Source organism: Salvelinus alpinus, chromosome 1, assembly GCF_045679555.1.
Source record: "Salvelinus alpinus chromosome 1, SLU_Salpinus.1, whole genome shotgun sequence".
Lineage (NCBI taxonomy): Eukaryota > Metazoa > Chordata > Actinopteri > Salmoniformes > Salmonidae > Salvelinus > Salvelinus alpinus.
The window spans coordinates 17,335,557-17,350,678 of record NC_092086.1 but is presented as its reverse complement, the minus strand read 5'-3'; the positions used below and the strand labels follow the sequence as shown (position 1 = coordinate 17,350,678).

Here is a 15,122-nt window from a genome sequence, read left to right as displayed (position 1 = left end):
TTGGATCTCTGTTTAGTTGTCACTGTGTTAACCACAACCAACATGTTGGATCTCTGTTTAGTTGTCACTGTGTTAACCACAACCAACATGTTGGATCTCTGTTTAGGGCTCAGTGCTCTAAAATGAGTCTTTCTGGGGAGAGAGAGGAGGGGGTCCCTGCCTCTAAAATGAGTCTTTCTGGGGAGAGAGAGGAGGGGGGCCCTGCCTCTAAAATGAGTCTCTCTGGTGAACTAGACACGAAAGCTAAGAGGTGAGATGACAATGTTGTTTAAGAATTTATGAAGAGTTTATTTCGATAACGCTAAATCCCACAAAAAAATCACATTTGTTTTTTCATCAGAAATGATTGCTTATGGGTACCTTCGTGTGTGTAAAATATTACTCTTCTCAGAATTTTTATTCATAGATTTAAAATGTGTATTTTGGGGCAAAATGCTATATATTAATTTGCTTAATTTTGCTTGAATGGAATGTTCGTATCCTTACTTACTTACTGTAAATCGCTCTGGATAAGAACATCGGCTAAATTACTAACATCTCAAATGTAAAAGATTTAACTACAGATCTCATATTGATTTAAAAAATAAATTTTTTACATTTTGATGACAATTGTATCATTTGTACAGTTCTTCATAACAAATGTAGTTCTTAGTTACATTTGGCTGTTTTAAACCTACTGTAGCAGTACTAGTTACTTCTCTGTGACTGAGGCAGATATACAGCATTATGCAAAAAATATATATATTTGTCTCTGTTGTGTTGAAGCCCAATCAAGCAGGAGAGACCAGCCTCCCCTGTACCCAGCTGTGTGTCCATGAAGAGTGACCGGTCTATGGATCTTCCTATAATGTTTAGAGATGGAGACTTTTCTACTGGACAAAGGTAAGAAGAACTCATGGTTCATGGTCAGTGAGTTAAACAACACTGTCTCTAGTCATTTCTCCTCCCCATTTCCTTTTGTTGTCTTCATATAATACATAGGCTAATCCTTTTAAAATGTTCATAGTCCTAAAACAATATTAGACAAACATATTGTTGAGAGATTTTACTATCCTTGTGGGGACCAGAAGTCCTCACAAGGATAGTAAAACAAGGAAAATTTGCGTACGTGTGTTCATTTCGCCGGTCCCCACAAGGAAAAATACTATTTTTGACTTAGGGTTACAATTAAGTTTAGGGTTACAATTAGGGTTAGGGTTTGGGGTTAATGTGAAGGGTTAGGGTTAGAAGAGGTGAAAAATATCAGTCATGACTACGTGTTCATGTGATGCATTAAATCACCTGACTGTTTGGATGTGTCTGTTAGAAAATGTTTAATTTCTAAGAGATAATGAATAAAATGGAACAACTTACATTCAATAATTAGTTGTCACTGTGTTAACCACAACCAATATGCTGGATCTCTGTTTAGGGGTCAGTGCTCTAAAATGAGTTTCTCAGGGGAGAGTGAAGTGGGGCGCCCTGCCTCTAAAACAATTCTCTCTGGGGAACATGACACCAAAGCTCCAGGCTGTATCACACCCGGCCGTGTACAGGTGTCCCATAGGGCAGCGCACAATTGGCCCAACGTCGTCCGGGTTTGGCTGGAGAAGGCCGTCATTGTAAATAAGAATTTGTTCTTAACTGACCTGCCTACTTAAATAAAGGTTTAATTTAAAAAATAATAACATTTAAGAGATTAGATGACAATTTCGTTGAAGAATTAATGAAGTTAATTTCCAAAAAGCTATATCTAAAAAAAAATATCACATTTTTCTTTTACTTTTTATCAGAAATGATTGCTTATGGGTACCTTCAATATTACTGTTCTCAGATGTTTAATTAATAGATTTTAGATTTTTTTTTGGCGAAATGCTGTACACAGAGTGTACAAAACATTAGGAACACCTGCTCTTTCCATGACATGTACTGACCAGGTGAAAGCTACAGATGTTGGATCTTAACTTGATCACTTTTTTGTCAGGAAAAAATGCATCAGAATTTCCAAAAAGCCTTGTGAGTGGCAGAAAACGAGCAGTTCTCTTTCTCTCCATGCAGTCCAGTCATCGGGATTAGACTTGCTATTATTATGTTCGCTTTTGCGCGCTCAAACACTAGGCCTAGGTCCTGTTACTGCAACATTCAAATGTACAAAAATGTATCTGAAATGCAACCATAAACATTAAGAACCGTCTTCTTATATAGCTTAATAACACAAGATAGATATGGGTCCTCGCTAGGTTACTACATACAAGTGTCAAGTCTATCCTATGGTTACGAATAAACTCAAAGTTAAGTTAAATAGTGGCCTGGGGTGTTCTAGTGGTTAGAGCAGCTGCCTTCAGATTCCGGCCCACACGCTTCTGGCACAAATAAGTCAATCCCCTGATTGACTTGATGTAGGTACACATTTAAAAAATGGACAGCCTTGGGTTAGTTACCCTCTATCTTAAAAATAATTGACCATACCAGACACTTTTGGATATAAATAATAGCAGTCAGTAGCATTAGTTTCCATTCATACAAAGTGTTGGGTAAATTGCCACAGTAGATTTATCGTGGTAACAAGGAAATACTTTATTTCTATTGTACGGAATGCTTGTCAAACAGATAAATCACACTTAGTCTGTTAAAAAAGGACTAGGTAATTGTGATGACATTAACCAGAGGGAAAACATATCTTGCAACACTTTTTTGGTTGCAAACATCTTTTAAGGAGCAGTAATGAGGTGACCAATATTGGTTGCAAATTAAATCAGCTGTGCGGGTGAATTTAGCGCGTATTGATGAATGCGAGTCCAATTCAAGACCATGATTGCAATTTTGTCAAATCACCACCATAATAAGAGTTCAAAATGTCCAGTATTTCTGTGTTCATAATTCAAAAGAACACATTGATTCTTTAGACATTCAGAAAAGTGAAAAAAAATGCAGGAAAATTGAGCCTCTGTAACGGCTGTTTGAAGAAGAGGAAGACCAAAGCGCAGCGTGGTACGTGTTCATGATATTTATGAACACTAAGACAAAAATAACAAAAAATAGACCAACACGAAACAGTTCTGTCTGGTGCAGACACAAAGACAGAAAACAACTACCCACAAACACGGGTGGGAAAAGGCTACCTAAGTATGTTTCTCAATCAGAGACAACGATAGACAGCTGCCTCTGATTGAGAACCACACCCGGCCAAACACATAGAAATAGACAACATAGAACATAGAATAGAATCCCCACCCCAACTCACGCCCTGACCAACCAAAATAGAGACATAAAAAAGGATCTCTAAGGTCAGGGCGTGACAGCCTCTCTACAAAATAACACTAACCAAACACAGTGGGGAACAATGGGCCTTCTACACCTTCTGTGAAGGGCTAAGGATTTATTAAATAATGATTATAATAATATTATGATATTAATAATGATCATGATAGTCTTATGTTCTAATTTAATCTCTTCAGATTTTGTTCGAAAGGAAGGGGTTAACACTGAAGAGAAAAAAAGATCCAATCAGGATTTTTCTTTGCCGGTCTATGGGGAGATAAATCTAGTCAGCCATTGGCTAAGCCATCAGAAGCTAGATAAAGACATCTGCCATTCAACTATATTAGGGCAAGATTTTGAAGTGACAGTGGAATCAACCAATCACATTTTAACTTAATCTGGGACCATATTTACAAAAATTTATGGAAACATCTACCTTCTTGAAGGCCAACAGGTCATAACGCAATAGCGAGCAGTAGTTTTCCCACGGTCAAGCTAGCTATCTTTTGTTGTCGGCTAGTTTGCAGCGGTTGCAGCAGGTGTTATCAAAGAGGATGTTGTTGCTAATTTGTTTGCTTCTCCATTCTCAAGAATAACTTTCAACAAGAAGTTTCAAATTATCATAATCTGGAGTTCTTTATTGCAGCGCACTTGCAGTTTTTAAACACCTTTTTGAAAATAACTTATACGTGTGTGAAACATTGTTGTGTTTAAAGTGGAACTGAAAGCATTTTAGCAACATGAAATCTAATAAAAACTGTTCATATACACGCTCAGGAAGAAAATTACACTTACATTTAAAAAATAATAATAATAACATCTGACAAGAGACAAAAGACCACTTAGATGTGGTCATTTTCAGGTTTTCATAAATTCTTTAAATGTTTGGGAATTACGTATAGTAAGGCATTTGTGAAAAATCTACTGCAATATAGAGTGGTAAAGTGGCCGTGCATTTTGACAATTAATAGACAATGCAGTCAATAAAACCAAATATGTCTCATCCAGGACCGGAGTCTACACAGACTGGTGCGTAATAGCCAATCAGAGCTACAGTAGGCCTTTATACATATAAGCCATTTGCAACACAGGCCTGCCATCATTCACTTTGAACTGGACTGTGTGTTTACAAGCAGTTGCAACAGCACAACTTTAGATCACTAGAACGCATTCACCAAAAGCCACAAAATACACCTGAATGGATTTCTGCAAATATGCAAACACCACAGGAGTCCTATTATATTTGGGAACTTTTACAGTCCTATTGTTCAAACAACCATGAAAAGGTAGGCTCTCTCTCTCTCAGTTATGTACATCAACAAGATTAACAACAATGCTAGCCAGAGCAAGTTTAGCTCAAATCTAACGAAGGAACATTAGATAAACCCTCTGAAACTTTTTCAGCTGTTTGCCGTCAAAATTGCACTGATAAACAATGGGGAATTTTAGCCTTCTCATCCTTCTGCAGCTTGCCTGCCAATGCATACTTGTCCCAACCAAGCAAACTGGCTAAAGTTGGCTAGCTTGCTAGCTAGCTACTTCCAGACACCAATGAGAGAACACCTCACTCTGACCATTTTACTCACCATAGCAGAGTTGGTCAGGCTGTTTACATGTTATCTAGAGCATTCTTGACTAACTATAACATTCTGTTGCCTACGTTTACTGACACCGGTCATATTCAGCGGGTGTTGCACGTTTGTAAATTCATCAGTTGTCCTGCACTCTGCCAAACTCAGACGAAAGTGCTCTGAAATCAGAGTACATAGCCAGAATACATTTGTGAATGCAATAGATATTGTAACTGAATAACAGTCGTTCAAGTTCTTGCTAGCTAACCAAATGACACCTGCATCTCTAGCTGTGTACAGCCACCAAAAACGAAAAGTTAGTCACTCACCCACTCCTCCAATGGTATGACATCCTCCTAGCAGCTAGCTATGTAGCTAACGTTAGGCTCCATGTTTTTAGCGTACTACATAAACGTATATGCTAGCCTATTAGCCACGTTATGATTGACTTGTGATCATTGCCTTTTCTATTTTGGTTGTATTGACATTACCAGCGTTAGTTACATTTGTCCGTTTTTGTCCAGAATATTGTTTCCCTGAAACTGAAACAGTGAATCCAAATCAAATCAATTTTTATTGGTCACATACACATGGTTAGCAGATGTTAATGCGAGTGTAGCAAAATGCTTGTGCTTCTAGTTCCGACAGTGCAGTAATATCTAACAAGTAATCTAACAAATTCACAACAACTGTCTTATACAAACAAATGTAAAGGGATGAATAAGAATATGTACATATAAATATATGGATGAGCGATGGTCGTATGGCATAGGCAAGATGTAGACGTTGGTATAGAATACAGTATATACAGTTGAAGTCGGAAGTTTACATATACTTTAGCCAAATACATTTAAACTCAGTTTTTCACAATTCCTGACATTTAATCCTAGTAAAAATGTCTTGTCTTATGTCAGTTAGGATCACCACTTTATTTTAAGAATGTGAAATGTCAGAATAATAGTAGAGAGAATGATTTATTTCAGCTTTTATTACTTTCATCACATTCCCAGTGGGTCAGAAGGTTACATACACTCAATTAGTATTTGGTAACATTGCCTTTAAATTGTTTAACTTGGGTCAAACGGTTCGGGTAGCCTTCCACAAGCTTCCCACTATAAGTTGGGTGAATTTTGGCCCATTCCTCCTGACAGAGCTGGTGTAACTGAGTCAGGTTTGTAGGCCTCCTTGCTCGCACACACCTTTTCAGTTCTGCCCACAAATTTTCTATGGGATTGAGGTCAGGGCTTTGTAATGGCCCCTCCAATACCTTGACTTTGTTGTCCTGAATCCATTTTGCCACAACTTTGGAAGTATGCTTGGGGTCATTGTCCATTTGGAAGACCCATTTGCGACCAAGCTTTAACTTCCTGACTGATGTCTTGAGATGTTGCTTCAATATATCCACATAATTTTCCTACCTCGTGATGCCATCTATTTTGTGAAGTGTACTAGTCCCTCCAGCACTAAAGCACCCCCACCACATGATGCTGCCACCCTCGTTCTTCACGGTTGGGATGGTGTTCTTCGGCTTGCAAGCATCCCCCTTTTTCCTTCAAATATAACGATGGTCATTATGGCCAAACAGTTCTATTTTTGTTTCATCAGACCAGAGGACATTTCTCCAAAAAGTACAATCTTTATCCCCATGTGCAGTTGCAAACCGTAGTCTTGCTTTTTCATGGCGGTTTTCGAGCAGTGGCTTCTTCCTTGCTGAGCGGCCTTTCAGGTTATGTCGATATTGGACTTGTTTTACTGTGGATATAGATACTTTTCTACCTGTTTCCTCCAGCATCTTCATAGGGTCCTTTGCTGTTGTTTTGGGATTGATTTGCACTTTCGCACCAATGTACGTTCATCTCTAGGAGACAGAACGCGTCTCCTTCCTGAGCGGTATTATGGCTGCGTGGTCCCATGGTGTTTATGCTTGCGTACAATTGTTTGTACAGATGAACGTGGTACCTTCAGGTGTTTGGAAATTGCTCCCAAGGATGAACCAGACTTGTGGAGGTCTTGGCTGATCTCTTGGCTGAGGTCTTGGCTGATCTCTTTTGATTTTCCCATGATGTCAAGCAAAGAGGCACTGAGTTTGAAGGTAGGCCTTGAAATACATCCACAGGTACACCTCCAATCGACTCAAATGATGTCAATTAGCCTATCAGAAGCTTCTAAAGCCATGCCATAATTTTCTGGAATTTTCCAAGCTGTTTAAAGGCACAGTCAACTTAGCCTATGGACACTTCTGACCCACTGGAATTGTGATACAGTGAATTATAAGTGAAATAATCTGTCTGTAAAACAATTGAAGGACAAATGTATTGTGTCATGCACAAAGTAGATGTCCTAACCGACTTGCCAAAACTATAGTTTGTTAACAAGAAATTTGTGGAGTGGTTGAAAAACTAGTTCTAATGTCTCCAACCTAAGTGTATGTAAACTTCTGACATCAACTGTACATATGAGATGAGTAATGTAGGATATGTAAACATTATTAAAGTGGCGTTAAAAGTGACTAGTGAAACCTTTATTAAGTCAATTTATTAAATCCAGAATGGAGGCAGGAAACAAATTACCAGACCAGCTGTAAATTACAATCTGCTAGCAATATTTTGGGGAATTATTGGTGAATTATATTAATCATGCATCAAACTGTTTCCATCTATTCTGCCAACAGCCTTATTGTACGTTATGGAATGTTGAGTCAAATAGAACCGATTTTTAAAAAACCTTTTATGAAGTTGGTTTTGTAGCATAAAGTGTGAATTTGATATTTTTGACTGATATTTGTCACGTTCCTGACCTTATTTCCTTTGTTTAGCCTTGTTTAGTTGGTCAGGACGTGAGCTGGGTGGGCATTCTATGTTATGTGTTTCTATGTTGGGTTCATTGTATTGGCCTGATATGGTTCTCAATCAGAGGCAGGTGTTTGTCATTGTCTCTGATTGGGAACCATATTAAGGTAGACTGTTTCTCACTGTTTGTTTGTGGGTGATTGTTGCTGTGTCTGTGTTTGTTCGCCACACGGTACTGTTTCGTTTCGTTTCGTTCGTTTCGTTCGTTTGTTCCTTCCTTCCTTCCTTCCTTCCTTCCTTCCTTCCTTCCTTCCTTCCTTCCTTCCTTCCTTCCTTCCTTCCTTCCTTCCTTCCTTCCTTCCTTCCTTCCTTCCTTCCTTCCTTCCTTCCTTCCTTCCTTCCTTCCTGTTCGTGCATTCATGGTTTATGTTCTCAAGTTCAGGTCTGTTCACGTCGTTTTGTTATTTTGTATTTTGTCAGTGTTCTGTTTTGTTGGATATCATTAAAATTCGACATCATGAACATTCACCACGCTGCGCCTTGGTCCTCCTCTCTTCCACCTAAAGACGAGCGTTACAATATTATGATTATCTGTTTGCTTCATATCTGCAAAGTAGTTCAAAATACTTTTTGCAATGGGAAGTAATAGTTGTACCTTTCGATTGGGAAATGGTTAATGGTTGTGTTTTTGTGTTCTTATGATTGGGACTGTTAGGTTCTAAATTAACGGAGTAAAAACTCACGGACGACTAGTAAAGCTCAAACCAAGTTTATTCACCCACTGGTTTACACAGCTGCATAAGACATATTTATACAAGCACATATTTTTATAACTTCCTCCTATGCTGAGTCTACTCCTTACACATCTGGACAGCCAATACATCTCTGTTGCTAGGCAGGAATTTAAGTGATACGGGTATTAAACTGTTTCTTCTCCCCCATGTGACCTGACCTGACCTCGGCCCCCATCTCTTACTAATCCACAGCTATCCACCCTTATCAGTGACCGCAACCATGTGATTGCCTTTCCCTTACTTAGTAACTTCCCAGGCCCATACTTCTTATCCAACCACCATTGACCCTACCATATACAATCCTCCTAAAGATAACCATTACCTTCTGGTGTAGCAAGGGTTTCAAGTTACAACCCAACAACTGAAACCAGGCTGTGGCCTTCTCCTTTCCATGGGATACCTTACGTCTAACAATAACAAGTTCTGACAGAACTTAAATGTTCTGCATTACCCGTAGTAGTATCTCCCTCAGTAACATGAATAAGGATATTTTATATTTCAAGTTTAGAAGTCTGTTACACACTGTTAACCTGTTACACACTGAAGACCTTTGGGTTCACCACTGTACTAACCTGTTACACACTGAAGACCTATGGGTTCACCACTGTACTAACCTGTTACACACTGAAGACCTATGGGTTCACCACTGTACTAACCTGTTACACACTGAAGACCTATGGGTTCACCACTGTACTAACCTGTTACACACTGAAGACCTATAGGTTCACCACTGTACTAACCTGTTACACACTGAAGACCTATGGGTTCACCACTGTACTAACCTGTTACACACTGAAGACCTATAGGTTCACCACTGTACTAACCTGTCACACACTGAAGACCTATGGGTTCACCACTGTACTAACCTGTCACATGCTGAAGACCTATGGGTTCACCACTGTACTAACCTGTTACACACTGAAGACCTATGGGTTCACCACTGTACTAACCTGTTACACACTGAAGACCTATGGGTTCACCACTGTACTAACCTGTTACACACTGAATACCTATGGGTTCACCACTGTACTAACCTGTTACACACTGAAGACCTATGGCTTCACCACTGTACTAACCTGTTACACACTGAAGACCTATGGGTTCACCACTGTACTAACCTGTTACACACTGAAGACGTATGGCTTCACCACTGTACTAACCTGTTACACACTGAAGACCTATGGGTTCACCACTGTACTAACCTGTTACACACTGAAGACCTATGGCTTCACCACTGTATTAACATGTCTATAATAGATATAAAGGACGTTAAGAAAGATAATGTTTTAAGAAAGGAGTGTATATGTTTGGCCAGGCGAAGCGGATTTATGCGCTGACTGAATGGAAGCTGATAATTCTTAGTTATTTACTCTGCTGGTCTCGGGAAGAAATTACAAGTCCTCACTGTACGAGACCGAGTCAAGGCCGAGTGCAAATGTATCCGACACCAATATGTGGTTTCGAGACCGGACTCGAGCACTACAACCCTAGGCATAAGTTTAGCAGTGTGGTTAAGTTTAGGTTTAACATTTTAAGAAGACACATTGTAGCTAATAGATTGGATTTATGACATTGGCTTTAGTGCTGACCAGCAAAAAGTAAAAACAAGTGTTCAAATGAAAGGTGTCTGATGTTGTGAAAACCTCAGTTTAGAAAGTTACCAGAGAGAGTAGAAATCTTTGGGGAAGTTTGGATGACCAATTTCCATCACTGGCAGTAGGGTTTAGCGGGATGATCAGAAATGGCAGCGAGACGAAGTAGAGGAAATTCAGAAAAGGTTGGACAGCTGTGCTGGAATGTGCTCAATATGGGTGACAATTTTCATGATATGGAGCAGGAAGATGAGGGTCAAGGATCTGAATGGTCTGTAGAGGAAAGACATAGGAAGAAGAGAGATCATGAAACAGAAAGCAGTGGAGCGTCTAGTAAAGAAAGCATAACGAGGACCAAGATAGGAAGCAATGTGTCAGAGTGGAAAGTGGGGATGGTGTTTGATAAGACCACAGGGCCTCATTTACACCCTATCTGATTAACCAATGCCATAGAGAAAGAGATAGGTGCAGTCAAACTAGCCCCATTCATTGGGAATTGCAGATTGCTGATACTTTGTGGAAGCCAGGCTCAGCAAGGGAAGATTCTGCAAATGGAAAAATAATTCTGCAAAAAGCCATATCCCTGGTGGTTACGTTAGTCATCTGTCGTGGTAATTTCCTGTATTACTAAATGATGAGAGAGCAATCCACACACAAGTCAGAGTTATATTATAAAGTCCATCTTTAATTTTATGAGCTTCACCATAGCCCTTTGACTCTCAGATCAATTCAGTGTCTATAAATTAATTCTCTGAGTTCCTTACAAAAGAATACTTAGTATCTTTTATAGCCAAGATACACTCCTCTCAACTCGCATGACGAACCACAGATCTTAGGAACATTACAAAGAACCTTTTACTTGAAAGAGGAGTATCCCATAGCCAGATAGCATTAGCTATAAATTATCGTTCAGTTTGGTCTCTTTAGACAAGGTCCTAATCTCGTTCTTGGTACTTCTTAGTACCAAAACATTACCTCATCCAATGGCATATAGTATATATAAAAACTCAACGTCAACAGTGGAGAGGCGACTCCGGGATGCTGGCCTTGTAGGCAGAGTTGCAAAGAAAAAGCCATATGTCAGATTGGCCAAAAAAAAATAGATTAAGATGGGCAAAATAACATATACTGGACAGAGGAACTCTGCCTAGAAGGACAGCATCCCGGAGTCACCTCTTCACTCTTGACGTTGAGACTGGTGTTTTGATGGTAGTATTTAATGAAATTGCCAGTTGAGGACTTATTTTACTCTATTTGGTAAAATACCAAGTCCATATATGGCGAGAACAGCTAAAGCAAGAGAAACGACAGTCCATCATTATTTTAAGACATAAAAGTCAGTCAATGCGGAAAATGTCAAGATCTTTGAAAGTTTTTTCAAGTGCAGTCGCAAAAACCATCAAGCGAAATGATGAAACTGGCTCTCTTGAGGACCGCCACAGGAATGGAAGACCCAGAGTTACCTCTGCTGCAGAGGACAAGTTCATTAGAGTTTCCAGCCTCAGAAATTGCAGCCCAAATAAATGCTTCACAGAGTTCAAGTAACAGACACATCTCAACATCAACTGTTCAGAGGAGACTGCGTGAATCAGGCCTTCATGGTCAAATTAATGCAAAGGAACCACTACTAAAGGACACCAATAATAAGCAGCCAACAAGTGCTCAGCATATGTGGGAACTTCTTCAAGACTGTTGGAAAAGCATTCCAGGTGAAGCTTGTTGAGAGAATGCCAAGAGTGTACAAAGCTGTCATCAAGACAAAGGGTGGCTATTTGAAGAATCTCAAATATAAAATATATTTTGATTTGTTTATCACTTTTTGGGGGTTTCTACATGATTCCATATGTGTTATTTCATAGTTTTGATGTCTTCACTATTAATCTACGATGTAGAAAATAGTAAAAATAAAGAAAAAACATTGAATGTGTAGGTGTCCAAACTTTTGATTTGTACTATATATATATATATATATATATATATATATATATATATATATATATATATATATACACTGCTCAAAAAAATAAAGGGAACACTTAAACAACACAATGTAACTCCAAGTCAATCACACTTCTGTGAAATCAAACTGTCCACTTAGGAAGCAACACTGATTGACAATACATTTCACATGCTGTTGTGCAAATGGAATAGACAACAGGTGGAAATTATAGGCAATTAGCAAGACACCCCCAATAAAGGAGTGGTTCTGCAGGTGGTGACCAGAGACCACTTCTCAGTTCCTATGCTTCCTGGCTGATGTTTTGTTCACTTTTGAATGCTGGCGGTGCTTTCACTCTAGTGGTAGCATGAGACGGAGTCTACAACCCACACAAGTGGCTCAGGTAGTGCAGCTCATCCAGGACGGCACATCAATGCGAGCTGTGGCAAGAAGGTTTGCTGTGTCTGTCAGCGTAGTGTCCAGAGCATGGAGGCGCTACCAGGAGACAGGCCAGTACATCAGGAGACGTGGAGGAGGCCGTAGGATGGCAACAACCCAGCAGCAGGACCGCTACCTCCGCCTTTGTGCAAGGAGGAGCACTGCCAGAGCCCTGCAAAATGACCTCCAGCAGGCCACAAATGTGCATGTGTCTGCTCAAACGGTCAGAAACAGACTCCATGAGGGTGGTATGAGGGCCCGACGTCCACAGGTGGGGGTTGTGCTTACAGCCCAACACCGTGCAGGACGTTTGGCATTTGCCAGAGAACACCAAGATTGGCAAATTCGCCACTGGCGCCCTGTGCTCTTCACAGATGAAAGCAGGTTTACACTGAGCACATGTGACAGACGTGACAGAGTCTGGAGACGCCGTGGAGAACGTTCTGCTGCCTGCAACATCCTCCAGCATGACCGGTTTGGCGGTGGGTCAGTCATGGTGTGGGGTGCCATTTCTTTGGGGGGCCGCACAGCCCTCCATGTGCTCGCCAGAGGTAGCCTGACTGCCATTAGGTACCGAGATGATATCCTCAGACCCCTTGTGAGACCATATGCTGGTGCGGTTGGCCCTGGGTTCCTCCTAATGCAAGACAATGCTAGACCTCATGTGGGTGGAGTGTGTCAGCAGTTCCTGCAAGAGGAAGGCATTGATGCTATGGACTGGCCCGCCCGTTCCCCAGACCTGAATCCAATTGAGCACATCTGGGACATCATGTCTCGCTCCATCCACCAACGCCACGTTGCACCACAGACTGTCCAGGAGTTGGCGGATGCTTTAGTCCAGGTCTGGGAGGAGATCCCTCAGGAGACCATCCGCCACCTCATCAGGAGCATGCCCAGGCATTGTAGGGAGGTCATACAGGCACGTGGAGGCCACACACACTACTGAGCCTCATTTTGACTTGTTTTAAGGACATTACATCAAAGTTGGATCAGCCTGTAGTGTGGTTTTCCACTTTAATTTTGAGTGTGACTCCAGACCTCCATGAGTCCAAATCCAGACCTCCATGGGTTGATAAATTTGATTTCCATTGATCATTTTTGTGTGATTTTGTTGTCAGTACATTCAACTATGTAAAGAAAAAAGTATTTAATAAGAATATTTCATTCATTCAGATCTAGGATGTGTTATTTTAGTGTTCCCTTTATTTTTTTGAGCAGTGTGTATATATATATATATATATATATATATATATATATATATATATATATATATACCTACCTGACCAAGGCCCTGCTCATTTTGCTCTTGGAAGAGTCTTGGTTTAAGAATGATGGAAGCCACGGTGTTCTTAGGGAGCTTCAACGCTCCAGACATTTTTTGGTATCCTTCCCCAGATCTGTGCCTCGACACAATCCTGTCTCGGAGCTCTATGGACAATTCCATCTACCTCATGGCTTGTTTTGTTGCTCTGACATGCACTGTCAACTGTGGGACATTATATAGACAGGCCTGTCTTTCCAAATCATGTCCAATCAATTTAGTTTACCACAGGTGGACTCCAATCAAGTTGTAGAAACATCTCAAGGATGATCAATGGAAACAGGATGCACCTTAGCTCAATTTCTAGTCTCATAACAAAGGGTCTGAATACTTAATACATTTGCAAACATTTCAAAACACCTCTTTTTGATTTGTCTTCATGGGGTATTGTTTGTAGATTGATGAGAAAAAAATATGTCAGATGTGTGCGTACTGGTAGCGAAGTCAGGTTCAAGGGAGCAGAGATTTGTGAACAAGCGCACACTTTATTTAGGCAAAAGTGCCAAACGCGCAAAACATTCACAAGAATTATGTTTAACAATAAACATCTTCGTGAAAAATAACACGGGAAAAACAAGCCAGTCTGGCGCGTCAACAATACACACGTAACACAAACAATCTCACACAAAGACATGATGGGGAACAGAGGAATAAATACATATGGATTGATTGGGGAATGAAAACCAGGTGTGCAGGGAACAAGACAAAACAAATGGATACATGAAAAATGGAGCGGCGATGGCTAGAAAGCCTGTGACGTTGACCACCGAACGCCGCCCGAACAAGGAGAGGAGCCGACTTCGGCGGAAGTCGTGACAAAAGCAATTTAATCATTTTAGAATATGTCTGTAATGTAACAGAATGTGGAAAAAGTCAAGGGGTCTGAATACTTTCCGAATACTCTCTGAAATGAAACCATGAAGTGATAGACAGTGAGAAAACACACCAATATCTTTCATGGTCAGGAGTTAAACAACACTGTCTCTAGTAATTTCTCCTCTCCCATTTAGTAATTTATTTAGGTTGTTTTCATAATCTGTAGGCTAATACTTTTTTCAATTTTCATAGTCCTAAAAACGATATTAAACAAACACAACATTCCCTCCCTGTGTGTGTGTACCATCCCTAAATGTTTTGTCCACAGAAACGAACAGAGGAGATCAGAGTCGGTGAGGAAAATGAACCAGAAGGAGCTTGCTGACACACTGGAGAAAAGTAAGAGCTGTCTGCCTCATGTTGAATGCTGTTTTATAACAAACCTTTAAAAGCTGTAGCTAAAGTACAGCTAAAGTAGCTGTGTAACTCAATGATATTGTAGAAGCCTTAACACCACACCTAGTGACCTCCTCATGCAGCAGCAGTGATGTGTTGTGGTGATTAATTTAGACACAGAGAAGAGAAGAAAGAAAGATAGAGGATAGACAGACAGAGAGAGAGG

At 40.2% G+C, this 15,122-nt stretch overlaps 1 protein-coding gene across 1 annotated transcript in view; it reads left to right on the top strand.

Moving 5' to 3' along the window:
• Positions 1 to 15,122, top strand: part of LOC139571038 (NLR family CARD domain-containing protein 3-like) — a 388,726-nt gene that overhangs the window by 23,507 nt on the left and 350,097 nt on the right. The window lies entirely within an intron of this gene.